General features: G+C 45.1%; 1 protein-coding gene across 2 annotated transcripts in view; it reads right to left on the bottom strand.

Annotated features, from left to right (window-relative positions):
- The window catches only part of LOC137375223 (opsin-3-like), a 112,385-nt gene that overhangs the window by 76,381 nt on the left and 19,838 nt on the right, over positions 1 to 16,166 (bottom strand). The gene's annotated exons all lie outside the window — the stretch shown is intronic.

Consider the following 16,166-nt stretch of genomic DNA (forward strand, 5'->3'; position numbering starts at 1 on the left):
TAACAGATCCCATAAGATTTGACATTTTTGAAATCAGTAGTTTGCACCAAAACAAAAATCCCTGGTAAAGATTAATTTATTTTCACTTCAACTTAAGGATATTCAAACAGAATATTTGCAAAATTTTAAATCAGGTATGATTTTAGATATAATTGCTCTGTGTTCACATTTCAGTGATGGTAGACTGCATGTTCTCTTTTGAAAAATAAACTTTTATGTAAGCTTTTGTTGCTATTTTTTACATTTTACCATTTTTGAATTGCCTATCTTTAGTAATTCTTCCGTCACGTGAGTAGTCAACCTGACAACAAAGCAATCCCAATGTAAGCTAGTAATGCTAATGTGAACTAGTAATTCTAGTGTGAACTAGTAATGCTAACATAAGTTAGTAATACAAACGTGAACTAGGAATACTAACATGAACCGTTGTATGATTTCTGTCTCCACTGACTTTTCAATGAGTGCAGTCAAATGTAGGCAATTTGAATTTGAAGTGGCAAATTTTGATAGCCCCCAAATACAGGTGTGGGGGTCATGATTAACGAGTGTCCATTGCTTCTGAAGTAGGTGGCACACCAGGAATTGAATTCTCATTGGGCTGAGGAGGCAGAAACGGAGGCGGGCGCGCGGCAATTTTGTGCTACCAGCCAGCATGCTGGTCTGCCGACGTGTTCCCACCTCCAGCATATTTTTATGGAGGCTTCATCAGGGGTGGGGGTGGGGAGGCAGCTGGTGACCACTACCCGCCCACCAGACGGGTAGCCAATTAGGCCAATTAAATTGCCTATTGAGGGTACTCATCAGATGCCATCTGGAATTTTCCAGATGGCAGGCGGGCCTCCCACTGAGACTGCAAGGTGGAGGGGCTGTGATGCCTCACTTAATTCCCCCCACTCCACCCCACAGTTGAGATTGCCAGACGGCCACAGCAGCGGCTATAGAGCATCCTGCGGAAGGGAATCCCCCTCTATAATACTAGCCTGGCAGCTGTGATCACATTTTATTTTTAAATATTGAAAAGTTTTCAGAGGGCACCTCCATGCTGAGGCCCCTTCATGGTTGCCCATCTACTTCAGGAGCACCCACCTCTGACAGAGGGTTGCCGATCTTCTGGTGCTGGACGGCCTCCAATTGGCCCCCCAGACTTGGGGGCTCACCCACCATCCATAATTGGATGGGACTCCCAAAGGCGGTCACTTAATTGGCTGCCTCCTCCAAAATCTCCCTCTGGGTCCACCTCCAGCATTTGTGGGTTCCCAACCCACGTTACATCCTGACGGCACGATCAGGACCTGGGAAAGAAAATCCTGCCCCAACCTTGTGCTAAATTGCATGATTTCTGCGTGCAGCCCAGCACTGGGTGTGCTATTGAGTGACTGTGCGCCTCAGCAGGGAAGCAACCAGTATGAGAGACGAACACCACTTAAAGCTAGCTTGCAATTCTTAAAGCCAGCTGGCATCTCCTAATGGAGAGGTGCATTCTGGCTGGAGCAGGTCCTGGAACTGATTGTGGAAGAGATTCTGAGCATGAAGAAGAGTAAATCATGGTGCAACAGGGAAGAGAGCTCCAGGTTTCTCTGATTCTACAATGCACAGGTGCCAAGAGACCTTCCAGACAAACTCTCGGAAGGCAGTGACACAACATAGTTGTGGCAATCGCTGCCAGAGGTCAAGGCTTGAGGACCTGCCGCAAAAAATTCAATGACCTCACATGAGTGGTCAAGGTCAGTGAATGTATCTTAATGCCATATTTCATCAACTGCACCACAAGCCTCATGCACTGCACAATGCACCAACCCCCCCCCCCCCACCCCCATCACTCACTTACCAATAATCTCTATCAATCTGGACTCATACCTAACATTCACAGCTTCACCTCACCCTCACACACTTAGCACTGCTCAGTAAGCCTCACACCCACATCTCACAGTTGAAAAATTCTGACAGCTATTCAACCATAACAGTCCCATCACACAAAGAAAATACACCACTCTCACTGACACACCTCTCTCTCTTGCAGGACAAGGTGGCGCACAAATGAAGGCTGCAGCTGTTAACTGGCAGAGGACAGGCTGCAGCTGCATGTTCTTACCCCCATGGAGGAGATGGTACCTGCCATCTTTGCAGCAGTCATTTTGATGCCATGGCCAGCAGCAGGACTGAAACCATAGAAGACAGTGGTATCCTCATGCCTAATACCCCTTCCCACATCCCACTTCCCCCTTATCCCTCAATTTCTTCTGATTTAGGAGCTGAAGATAGTGTAAGCGTGCACCTCTTATTTCCCCTAACCCTCCATTCATCACAATCCTACCCTTCAGTCTTAGTCCTTTCAGATAACCAAGAACTGCAACCTGACCAGGCAATGGTGGAAGAACAAAAGCTGTAAGAGCAAGAAGAGAGTGTTGATGAAGAAACTCCATTGCTATCTCTCACACGCACAGCCTCCAGCTCAGAAACTGACACTGCGTGTCATTTAGAGGATAACATAAAGGTGGATTGTGCACATTGTGAGATACCGGGCATAAGTGGCCTGCTGCCAGGGGAGGGGGAAGGCATAGCGCATGTGCCAGCTGTATAGCATTGTTGTTGCTGGTAGAACAAGCAGGAACATGACCGTAACCTATAATTCCTCGTGGAAACAGCATGCTGAGAGGGACTCGTTTCTAATAACCAGAAGTGCAATATCAACGTGAAACAGATTAATTTCTTCGGGTCCATCTCCTCAGTTGTAGGTATCCATCCTGACTCTGCAATGTTGCCTCAGCTTATTCAACTTCTTATCTCCATATATTCTGACTTTCACTCACAAATCTTCGTCTCTTCCTGATCTCCCGAAGAAGAAAGTTCCATTTGTGCGGCATGAAGATCATCAGCATCTATTTTATGAACTCAAGGAATCACTGGCCGAGGGACTGTTGACACTCCAATTCTATGACCCAGCAGAGGAGGCCACGTTAGAAGTGGATGCATCTCAAAAATGCCTTGGAGCTTGCTTCCTTCAGAAAGGAAAGCCAATTGCTTTAGCACTCAAGGGACTTTTGAATACCCAAACAGATTATTCCAACATTGAGTTGGAAACTTTGGCCCTAGTATTTGGGATTTAGTGTTTCCAGTCATATCTGTTTGGGAAAAGACTCATTGTCTAAATGGATCACAAACCCTTGAGATATTCTGGCAGAAACTGTTGACAAGCGCAACACATCAACTGCAATAGCTGCTTATTAAAATTCAAGGCTACGACTGTATCATTTGCTACAAGCCAGGTATTACCATGATCACATCTGACACATTGAGTCAGTTACCCAACCCATCCAAAACCAGTGACATTTCATTGGATCTTCAGGTCGACCTCATTGACTCTGAAATCAAAGATCTATGACATGTTGACCTTATGAGTTTTGGCATGTTCAAATGTCAACAATTTAAACAGAAAATGTCTGACAATGCTATTTTGCAATAGGAAGACCCTGGTTGATGGCTGGCCAGAGTTTTTCCAGGATGTCTGTTACGACTGAGGCTGGAGGACTGTCTTTCTCTAGTTCCACTTCTCCACAGGTCACAACATATATTCAAATATTTTACCCAGTTACCGATACAGCCAATTATATACTTTATCTATTTTATTTTCAGAATAAAATCCACCTACCAGGTTTCTTGAATAAACAAAAAAATTATTAATTTATTATAAAGCAAGACTTATTCAATAAAGATGCAAAGCTTATTAACACACAGGTTGAAATATGAAAGTTCATTTCTAAATTAACCCAACACACATGCACACACATACAGGTTAAAGAAAAAATAAAGAAGTTTTCTCTGCAGAGATCTCTTTACAAAAAGGACAAAAAAATACTTTGGCCAAATACTGGTTAATTCTTGAAGAAAAAAGGATAAGATATGGGATGACCCAGCTGGTCCTTTACTCTGGCATCCAAATATGTGAAGCCAGCTGTCACTGGGATCTTTTTTGGAGCAGTTCTTTTCCGGCGACATTAAGGGTTAGTCTGGCAGGCTTTCCAGGAGCATCACTGCATTAGGGGTTTCAGCTATCACACTGGATCGTCAAGGTTTCTCAAAGAGGTGGAAAAAAGGATGAGCTGGTGGTTTCTTGCTTAGCAGGCTTACCCCACAACTGAGCCAAAACAATATCCGAAATGAAACCAACTCTTGACCAGCATAAATCTTGACATGTCACTTCTCTGCAAACAACTCCCATAGTCATCAAGGCTCCTGCTGTTTACTTAGCTTAAGACGTGTGACTTCCAGTCAGGGTTTGCATATAAACAAAGTCCCAAGTCCTTCCAGTGATTTAAAAAAAAAATAAAGTCCAGCATTTATGGAATCTCTTCAGTCTTTCAAATGAATCAATTTCGACAATTTTTAAACATGAGTCTTCAAAAAATATTTAAAAATGGAAGCACTTTCATAACACGCCCCAGAGGCTATTCGACAATTTTGACCATTCAAAGATGAACTTGGAATATCTCAAGGAGTCACCTTTAAAGGCAAACATGTACTTCTTCCAAAATATCTCGGCCAGGACACCTTGCAACAGTTGCATCAAGCACACATGGGTATAGACTGCACAAGACAGTTGGCCAGAGAAACAGTTTATTGGCCGGGGATACACCATGACATTGAAACAACCATGAAGATCTATGAGGCATGCCAAACTCACGTGTCCAGTCTTCAGAGAGAACCTCTGTTACCCCATGAAGTTCCTGGATGTCCATGGACCAGAATCGTAACTGATCTCTTCACTGTTCAAGGAGAGGGTTTCATAGTCGTGACAGACTATTTCTCCAAATTCCCCACCATTCGTCGGTTGCATGATACATCAAGCGTGATCACTGCAGACACTTTAAATTTGATCTTCAGTCTCTGACGATGGACCCCAGTACACAGGAAAACTATTTACGACCATGTGCAACAAATGGGAAGTTCGCCATACCACTTTGTCACATTATCCTTACTCTAACAGCATGGCTGAGCATATGGATCGCACTGTGAAATGCTTGATCAAGAAATGCTGAGAGATCAAACACGATTTACATATTGCTGTGTTACATCTTCAAGCGACACCACTTAGTGCACCAATCCGAGTTGCTATTTGGTAGGGCAGTGTGCACAAACCTACCCGGTCACCAGTTATCAACACTTCCAGAGGTGAGAGGAGAATTGCTCAACACACAAGAAAAAATGAAGTACTCTCATGACCATCATGCAGCAAAGAATTGCCCAGCCTCAGGTTTGGGTAAGAAGGTCCTATTCAACACCCGACTGAGGAACGTGGAATCCAGCGGAAGTTGTCAGCACTTGTCCAGAGCCACGGTCATACTAGGTCCAAACGTCCAATGGCATGACATTGCGAAAGAACCGCTGTCAAATGTGAGAAGTTCCAGACCAAGGAGCGTTGATCAATCCCATTGCCAACGGGACACATTTGAAGACAGCACCCAAACCCAACCTTCCCCCAACAGTCAAAACTGAGACTGCACAGCAACCACATATTGAACCTACAGTGACCAGGTCAGGGCATGTCATTAGACCTCCAATATGCTTTAGAGACTTGTAAATTTGTTGCTGTATATTTTGAACATTTAATACCTTTGTCACTTGCTGTATTGTAAATAGTTCGATTATTTTATGACACATTTTTAATTTAGGAAAAAGGAGGATGTTGTGGTATTACTTTAAGGAGCATATCTGAAACAACGGTCCGTCACCAGATACGATGTGATGTACAGATGCATGTGACCTCTAGGCAGTTGTTGAAAACAGCTAAAGAAACATGGCATGTACCCTACCTTCCCAGTATTGCTGTATATAAGTTAGTATCTTCAATAAAAAAACCTTTCTTTTGGATTCGCCGATCTTGTCTGTGTTTGCATCAAGAAAGAGGAAACGCAACAAATGAGCATAAAGGCATCTGGAAATAACGTTACACAGGGCTTTGTGCAGAGTTCGGAAGAGGTAGTCAACACCATTAGCACATTTGCGGAACAAACCATAATGCAGAGTGTGGTGGCCGATGTCTCAGCTTCCATTGCAGCACACATCCAGAAGCCACCCAAAGTCTGGGTTCTGCAGTGCAAGCTCAGACTGAAGTCATGTAAGGTCAGCTGGTTGCCATCATTACTGCGGATACCAATGTTCAAATGGGCGTGCAGGGTGTCACGGCAGCTCAGCAATCTGTCCAACAGATTACTAGGATTGCTGAGGTGTCACTCCATGGGAGTGGCTCCGTGGAACATGAACCTGCTGTCCTCTCTTATGATGTCACACTGTTAGTGCCCTTGTTGTTGCCTCTCAGTCAGCCAGCTGAGACTGCAACTGCCCATGTGAGATGGCACTGTCCAAAGCTGGACCTTCTAGGGCCAGAGCTGCTTGATGTGGTCCTGCTAGGCCATCTGTAGTCGCCTCTAGTGAAAGTCAGCAGTCTTCCACCAGCCATGTTGTAGCCACTGAGGTAGTACTGCATAGGAGCATTAGGACAGGCAAGGGAACATGGAAGACAGGCACGAAGGGAATGCAAAAGCATGATTAGTTGACATTTGTATGCGATACGGCATGGTTTGATTTATAAATTTAGTTTGGAATATTTATTTTTTGCAGGCTTTTATTTTTGCATTGTGGCCAATTTGACGCTATGACGGTCAGTGACAGAGTGAAGGGGTAGGTGTGGGAGCATTGGTGAATGTGGAACTGGGGTTGCGTTTACTGGTATCACAGTCAGATGAGTCATTGATGGATAGTCCTGCCAGAAAGGGGCTGTTTTGGTTGCGTCCTCCCTTACTCTTCCTCCTCCTGCTCTTCAACTACTCACTGTATGTCTGGTGGCAAGGGCTGTGCCCTCATAGTGGTGAGGGTGTGCAGTATGCAGAAGACCACCATGAATCTTGACGTACACTCTGCCGAGTACTGTTGGGGTCCTCCAGAGCGGTCCAGGCAGTGGAAGCATTGAATCAGCATACAAGTGGTCTCCTTTAACACATTTTATGTGGCAGCATGGCTTTCATTGTATACATGCTGTTCTGTTATTGCCTTCTTTTGCAATAAGGTACCAAACAATCTTGTGTTGAAAGGTAATCAATGAGTGGGTTCTTTATTATTAAGTAACAGGCTTACAAGAGAGCTCTGGAATACATCTGTGATTAGATGATTAACACAGCACCAACTGAGCTATCACGTGTTGGTTGATGTCACTTCCTGTGATGACGGGCTGAAATTTATACTTTCGGTGGCGACCAAAATCCACGGGCGGGCTGCACATTGCGGAGTCGCCGCGATATTAAGTGTGGCGGCTCACTTAAATAGCTGGGGTGGACCGACCCTCACGATGATGTGGAGGACGCGGGCTCTCCATCCCCAGCAATGGCGTCAGCTGCCTGTTCAAGTTAAATATTTAAAGAAACATTTAATAAAAAAATTAAATATATTTATTTTGCCCCTCTCCCACATCCTAATAACCATCAAATTAATTCCTTGTCCTCTCCCCCAAAACACTTACCTTGACAACCTGACCTTCCCTCCACCACAAGTGCATAAACTTTAACCTAAAACCCTTCCCACCATTCCCTACTTTGACCCCATTGCCACCCCCCCCCCACCCACACTGAGAAACGTACCTCCTTCCCCCCTCCCAACCAGTGTTCCTCCTTGTTTCCCTGGACAAGGATTCGAAGGCATGGGAGTGTCGGCCAGTGACACGAAGATCACACCAGGACAGACAGCGGGTGCCTAAGTGTAATTAATGCATTGATTTTAATTTATTTGAATATTTAAATTGTGGTCCCGTCACTGAGCGGGGTGGGGGGGGTCTGCCACAAAGCCTCGTCACCGCCGGCAATATCGAGACGTGCCCCGCCGGCGCCGAGGTCTGTGGTGGGCGTCATCCGGGCAATCTTCATGCCCTCCCCACCCATCCCCCGCCACGGATCCCAATGTTGAGGCTTCTATAAAATCCAGACTGATGTGTGAAGTACTCAGTTTGTTAAAGTGGTATCACAATATTCTCCTTTCCTTAAATGGAAATACACAAAAGATAAACTATGTACATGATGAAGAAAACATTTTGAACAATATTTACAAATGCACTGACTTTCAAGTCCTTCAGTCAAGTGTCTCTATAATGTATAGGTGGTCTACTGACTCAGCCTGATCCTGTCACTGTGTAGCTTGGTTGAGAACTAGACTTGTCAATATTTTTCACTTGACCTGCCTGTGCCTTCTGACAGTCACCTGGTGCTTGAGTGTTACATTTATCACTTTTCTTCTCTATGTTAAGTGAGTTGGAATGTGAATGTGCTCTCAAAGCAATAGGATTGTCAGGCATAATGTTGTTAGTTAGTTCCCTAAGCTGACATTGGTTTCTCCTTAGTACTGGGGTGGTAATTTCATACAATCTTGCAGATTTTGGATTCCTCCGCAGGAAATCACGTTCCCTCCTGTGGATGGATCACTCAAACATTTTGTCCAATCTGTAATGGTGGAAATTCCACACCTGCATGTTTGTCGTGCATAGCTTTCATCTTCTCTTGATTCGCTATTAGTTTGTCCTGTATTGATGAAGATTTTATGAAGTGATGACTTGGTAGAATTGTCTTAATTTGTCTTCCAAATATAATTTCCACAGGGGATGGTAATCCTGTGCTGATGGGTGTTGCCCTTAAGTGTAACATGGCTGCATGTTGATTTTGCTTTGTTTCTCGATACTTCACGATCAGTGATTTGACTGGGCATGCCATTCTTTCGGCTAGGCCATTCAACCTGAAGTCCGGGGACAGCGGTAGCGGACTGGAAGGAGTTGGGAGTGGAATCAGACCTATAAAAGAAAGAGTGGGGCTCGAGGCCCTTCACTAACCTAAAGTCCGGGATGGCAGCAGCAGCAGGCTCTCTGACTGTTTCTGCGCTCATTCTATTTGGATTTAGTGTAAAAAAAAAACGAACAGTGACATCACTGAAATCCTGTGCACTGATTGGTCGGTGGGCGGCAGCTGTTATAACTGTGATTGATTGGAGTTAAAAAAGGTTCCTTTTAAATTAAAGCCCGAGGATAGCTACCTGTAAATTTTTAGTATTTACTGGCTATACTAGTGCTGTTAACATGGAGTGAGGCTGTAAGTTAAGTGTCGGTATTTTCGTTGGCTGGGGACAGTGGCTGATTGTAAATAGCTGGTAAGATATTACACAAGCAAGTTTTTTTTTTCATTGTAAAAGTAAGTAATGGCGGGGCAGCTTGGCCAAGCGGAATGTACCTCCTGTGCAATGTGGGAAGTCGTGGACATGCCATGTGACCTTGGCAAACAGGTCTGCAGAAACTGTCTCCAGTTGCAGAAGTTTGAGCTTCGGGTTTCAGAGCTCGAGGGGTGGCTGGAGTTACTGCGGTGTATCCATGAGGTGGAGGACTACGTGGATGGCACATTTCAGGAGGTAGTCAAGCCGGTGGCTAGGCAAGCACAGTTGGGGGGTGACTGGGTGGCTGCCGGACAGACAAAGAAGTCAGGGTAGTTAATGCAGGAGTCCCCACAGGACATCCCACTTTCTAACTGGTATTCAGTTCTGAGTACCAATGAGAGAGAGAATTCCTCTGGAGAATGCACCGAGAGTCATGACCAGAATGTCATGGCTGACTCGGCTGTGCTGGGATGGAGTAAAATAGACAAGAGGGCAATAGTGGTTGGGGATTCTATGGTTAGAGGAACAGATAGGCGTTTCTGTGGTCACAGATGTGATTCAAGGATGGTATGTTGCCTCCCTGGTGCTAGGGTCTTGGATATCACTGAGCGGCTACAAAGTATTCTGGAGGGTGAGGGTGCACAGCTGGAGGATGTGGTCAATGTTGGTACCAATGACATAGATAGAAAGAGGGATGAGGTCCTGCAAAAAGAATTTACAGAGCTATGCAGCAGATTAAAAAGTAGGACCTCAAAGGTTGTAGTCTCTGGTTTCTTCCAGTGCCATGGACTACTGAGTATATGAATAGGAGGTGAGAGCAGATGAATGCATGGTTGGGGTGATGGTGCAGGAGGGAGGGCTTTGGCTCCTTCAATCACTGGGCCTGCTTCTGGTGAAGGTGGGATCTGTATAAGATGGACGGGTTGCACCTGAACCGGAATGGGACCAGCATCCTTGCTGGGAGGTTTGCTAGTGCTGTTGGCGGGGGCAGGGGGGGGAGGGGGTGGTTTTAACTAATTTGGCAGGGGGATGGGATACAGAGTGGAAGCACAGTAGGGGTGATGTACAATCAAATATAAATGTGAAGCTAAGTCAGTCTGGAGGACAGAGTAAATGTCGACCTGTTAAGGCTCAGGCAAACAATGCAAGGCTGGATCGTATCTATTTTAATGTAAGGAGTCTTACTAGTGAGGCAGATGAATTGAGGGCATTGATTAACACATGGGAATACGATATTATTGCTATCACTGAGACATGGTTGAGGGAACGGCAGGAGTTGCAGCTTAATATCCCAGGGTATAGAATCTTCAGATGTGATGGGGGGTGGTGAAAGAAGAGGTGGCATTGCACTGTTGATTAAGGAGTCAATTACTGCAGTAAGGAGGGATGATATCCTAGAAGGTTCCTCTAATGTGGCCATATGTAGAATTTAAAAACAAAAAGGGGGCAATCACTTGGCTGGGAGTGTACTACAGGCCTCAAAACAGTCAGGCAGTGGTAGAGGAGCAGATATGTAGGCAAATCTCAGAGAGCTGCAAAAATAATAGGGTAATAATAGTGGGGATTTCAACTTCCCCTATATTAGAGGGGATAGTCTTAGTGCAAAAAGCTTAAAGGGGGCAGAATTCTTCAAGTGCATTCAGGAGAGCTTTTTGAGCCAGCACGTCCAGAGTACTACAAGAGGAGGGGCGGTGCTGGACTTAATCCTAGGGGAATGAAGCCGAACAAGTGGTAGAAGTGTCAGTGGAGGAGCATTTCAGGGGTAGCGACCATAACTCTGTAAGATTTAAGGTTGTTATGGAAAAGGACATAGAGGGACTGGAAATAAGAGTACTGAATTGGGGAAAGGCCGATTTCAATATGATAAAACAGGTTCTGGCCAAAGTGAACTGGGAGCAGCTTAGATTAGATTTGAGATACAGCACTGAAACAGGCCCTTCGGCCCACCGAGTCTGTGCTGAACATCAATCACCCATTTATACTAATCCTACACTAATCCCATATTCCTACCAAACATCCCCACCTGTCCCTATATTTCCCTACCACCTACCTATACTAGTGACAATTTATATTGGCCAATTTACCTATCAACCTGCAAGTCTTTTGGCTTGTGGGAGGAAACCGGAGCACCCGGAGAAAACCCACGCAGACACAGGGAGAACTTGCAAACTCCACACAGGCAGTACCCGGAATCGAACCCGGGTCCCTAGAGCTGTGAGGCTGCGGTGCTAACCACTGCGCCACTGTGCCGCCCTCATTTAGGAAAGTCTACATCAGACCAGTGGGAGTCATTTAGAAGGGAAATTGTGAGGGTTCAGGTGCAGCATGTTCCTGTAAAGGTGAAGAGTGGGACCCACAGGTCAAGAGAACCCTGGATGTCAAGGGATATAGAGGATTGGATAAGGAAAAAAAAGGAGTATGGCAGATCCAGAGCGCTGAAAACAGCGGAGGTCCTACAGGAGTTTAGAAAGTGTAGGGGAGTACTTAAAAAAGTAATTAGGAGAGCGAAGAGGGGGCATGAAAAATCACTGGCAGACAAGATAAAGGAAAATCCCAAGGCATTTAATAAGTATGTTAGGGACAAGAGCTAACCAGGGAAAAAGTGGGGTCCATTAGGGATCATAGAGGCAATCTGTGTGTGGAGCTGGAGGACATAGGAGAGGTTTTTAATGATTATTTTTCATCTATGTTCACTATGGAGAGGGACAATGTAGGTGTAGAGATCAGGGAGGGGGATTGTGATATACTTGAACATATTAGCATTGAAAGGGAGGAAGTATTGCCTGTATAGCTGGCTTAAAGGTGGATAAATTGCCAGGCCCAGATAAGATGTATCCCAGGCTGCTACGTGAGGCAAGGGAGGAGATAGCAGGGGCTCTAAGACATATTTTCAGATCCTCTCTGGCCACAGGAGAGGTACCAGAGGATTGGAGGACATCGAATGTGGTACAATTATTCAAGAAAGGTAGCAGGGATAAACCAGGTAATTACAGGCTGGTGAGTCTAACATCAGTGGTAGGGAAATTATTGGAAAAAATTCTGAGAGACAGGATTAATCTCCACTTGGAGGGGCAGGGATTAATCAGGGATAGTCAGCATGGCTTTGTCAGGGGGAGATCGTGTCTAACAAATTTGATTGAATTTTTCGAGGCGGTAACGAGATGTGTAGATGAGGGTAAAGCGGTTGATGTAGACTACATGGACTTCAGTAAGGTTTTTGATAAGGTCTCACACGGGAGATTGGTTAAGAAAGTAAAAGCCCATGGGATCCAGGATAATTTGGCAAATTGGATTCAAAATTGGCTTAGTGGCAGGAGACAGAGGGTGATGGTAGAGGGCTGTTTCTGCGAGTGGAAGCCTGTGACCAGTGGTGTATCACAGGGATCGGTGCTGGGACCCTTACTGTTTGTAGTGTACATTAATGATTTAGACGTGAATATAAGAGGTATGATCAGCAAGTTCGCAGATGACACGAAAATTGGTGGTGTCGTAAATATTGAGGAGGAAAGCCTTAGACTACAGGATGATATAAATGGGCTGGTAAGATGGACAGAGCGGTGGCAAATGGAGTTTAATCCTGAGAAGTGTGAGGTGACGCACCTTGGGAGGTCTAACAAGGCCATGGAATATACAATGGATGGTAGGACCCTAGGGAGTACAGAAAGTCAGAGAGACCTTGGTGTGCTTGTCCATAGATCACTGAAGGCAGCAGCACAGGTCGATAAGGTGGTTAGGAAGGCATATGGGATACTTGCCTTTATTAGCTGAGGCATAGAATATAAGAGCAGGGAGGTTATATTGGAGCAGTATAAAACGCTGGTTCGGCCACAGCTGGAGTACTGTGTACAGTTCTGGTCACCACACTATAGGAAGGATGTGATTGCAATGGAGAGGGTGCAGAGGAGATTCACCAGGATGTTGCCTGGGCTGGAGCATTTCAGTTATGAGGACAGATTGGATAGGCTGGGGTCGTTTTCCTTGGAGCATAGTCGGCTGACGGAGACCTGATTGAGGTATACAGAATTATTAGGGGCATTGATAGGATAGCAGGGAAGAAATCTTTTCCCTTAGAGGAGAGGTCAATAACTAGGGGGCATAGATTTAAGTAAAGGGGCAGAAGGTTTAGAGGGGAGTTGAGGCGAAATCTTTTCACCCAGAGGGTGGTTGGAATCTGGAACACTGCCTGAAGAGGTGGTAGAGGCAGGAACACTCACGGCAAGAAGTATTTAGATGAACACTTGAAATGCCATAACATACAAGGCTACGGGCCAAGTGCAGGGAAATGGGATTAGTTAGGATGGGTGCTTGATGGTCGGCGCAAGCGCATTGGGCTGACGGGCCTATTTCTGTGCTGTAAAACTCTATGACCTGTGGTAATATGGTGAAGATATGACACGGTTCACTTCCTATTTCTTGCACATATCTTCAAACGGTGAGGTGGTGCATTGTGCTCCATTGTCTGATATTATCTCCTCCGGAGGGACAAATAAGCTGAATATTGTGCTGATAGTGTTAGCAACTAATTGGCTCAATGTCCCCCTCAAGTGCCAGATTATGGGGAACTTGGAGAAATAATCGGTTAGCAAAAGATAGTCATCACCTTTGATAGAGATCAGTAGCGACCGATGTCCAAGGATGCAATGGAACTTCTTGTGGGAGAAGTGGCTCTTTATGGTGGCTTGATTGATGCTTTTGGCATGCATCATATGACTGTACTTCTCGTTTGATGTCACTGTTAATTACTGGCCAGTAGATGGTTTCGCATGCAAGTCTTCTGGATTTCTCTCCACCCATATGGCCTAGATGCAACTGTGAAAGAATGTCAAGGTGAAGCCATTGTGGAGTTAACACCTGCCTTCCCTTGACGATCCCACCACTAGAAACCCCCTACACATCTTGGTATAGTGAAAGGATTTTAAGTTCTGCAGGAACTTCTTGTATTGGTCAGGCCATTCTTGAACAATGAGTTGCTGTAGCTCCATTAAGACTGGTCTCTAGAAGTTTCTTCCTGTAGTTCTCATGCTTCCTTTGTCTGAAACGCATCAAATCTATCTATATACATCTTGCAGTTCTATGTCGACTTCTTCAACCTGGATGTCTAATGGAATATCTTCACACTTTCTGGGATTGGGTAGTCTACTAAAGGTGTCTGAGGTCACCATAGGATTCCCAGGCTTATATCTGACCTCACAATCATATCCTTGTACTTTTATCAGTACTCATTGTTGATGAGGTGGTGCACTGGTGAGTGGTTTCTGCCATATTAAAACAAGTGGTTTATCATGCGTCTCAACTACAAAATGCTTCGCAAAAAGATATGAAACTTGGTGATTCTGAATACCAGAGCTGGTATTTCCCTTTCTAAGTTGGAATAATTTGCCTGTGTGGGCAACAAGCTCTGATCCAAAAGTTATTGGATGACCCTCTTGCAGTGAACATGTTCCCAAACCTTTCAACAACGTATCTACTTCAAGAATGGTATCCTTATTTGAGTCATAATACTTCAAACATGCCTCTGTCAACAGTGATTGCTACAGCAAATCAAATGCATGCTGTTCATCCTCATGCCACAGATAAAGAGTATCCTTTTTAAGGAGTTCTCGTAGAGATGAGGACTTCTCTGCAAAATTTGAAATGTAGGGAGCTAGGAAATTAAATAAACCGAGGCATCTCCATAAATCTTCCTTGTCTTGTGGACTTGGCATGGACTGGATATCCTCTACTTTGCCGGGATCCGGTTTTATACCTGAATCTGTGTAAATGGAACTGAAAAAATTGATGTGATTTGTGTTCACGGCACACTTTTTGCTGGTAAATACAAGGCCTTCCTTTCTGGCAGCTTGCATGAGGATGTGTGGATCCCTGTTATGCTTCTCTTTTGTGCTGCCCATCACTGCGATATTGTCAGCAATACAGACACATCCTGGAACACTCTCTGTGATATGATCCTGAATGTTGCTGAAATAAATCCTGGCTTACTGATAAGCCAAATGGTAGGCACAAAAAACAATATCTCCCAAACGGAGTCCTGAAAGTCATTAACTCTTGCAGATTTTCTGAGATGGACCAACCAGTATCCGCACTTTGCATCAAGCTTGGAAATGAAACTAGCCTTTTCAAACTTTGGATTAAGTTCCTCTAAGGTGGGGATTTTATGAAGACATTGTTTACTTCAGCCTTCTAGGGTCTAAGCACACCCTGATGTTGCCATATTTTTTTTATCACTGCTAGTATAGAACTCCACCAATCCATGTGCTGCTGAATGTGCCTGATAATTGCTTGCTTCTCCATAGTATTCAGCTCAGCTTTGAGTTTGTCCTCAAATTGGACACTATACTTCCTTGGTGGATCTATAGAAGGAATGGCATCATCTTTCAGATGTAAAGTGGCTACTTCTTTGAAACTTCCCACTGTATCCTAGAACTATCATCTTTGGCCTCCTTATCTCGAGAGAAAATAGGTAAGTGCCGGGAGGTGGTCAGTGGTGTGTGGAGCAGCGCCTGGAGTGGCTATAAAGGCCAATTCTAGAGGGACAGGCTCTTGCACAGGTGCAGCAGAAAAGTTTGTTTGTCGGGGCTGTTACACAGTTGGCTCTCCCTTTGCGCCTCTGTCTTTTTTCCTGCCAACTACTAAGTCTCTTCGACTCGCCAATCTTTAGCCCTGTCTTTATGGCTGCCCGCCAGCTCTGGCGAACGCTGGCAACTGACTCCCACCACTTGTGATCAATGTCACACGATTTCATGTCGCGTTTGCAGACGTCTTTATAGCGGAGACATGGACGGCCGGTGGGTCTGATACCAGTGGCGAGCTCGCTGTACAATGTGTCTTTGGGGATCCTGCCATCTTCCATGTGGCTCACATGGCCAAGCCATCTCAAGCGCCGCTGACTCAGTAGTGTGTACAAGCTGGGGATGTTGGCCGCCTCGAGGACTTCTGTGTTGGAGATACGGTCCTGCCACCTGATGCCAAGTATTCTCCGGAGGCAG

This window comes from Heterodontus francisci, chromosome 11 (genome assembly GCF_036365525.1).
Source record: "Heterodontus francisci isolate sHetFra1 chromosome 11, sHetFra1.hap1, whole genome shotgun sequence".
NCBI classification, from domain to species: domain Eukaryota; kingdom Metazoa; phylum Chordata; class Chondrichthyes; order Heterodontiformes; family Heterodontidae; genus Heterodontus; species Heterodontus francisci.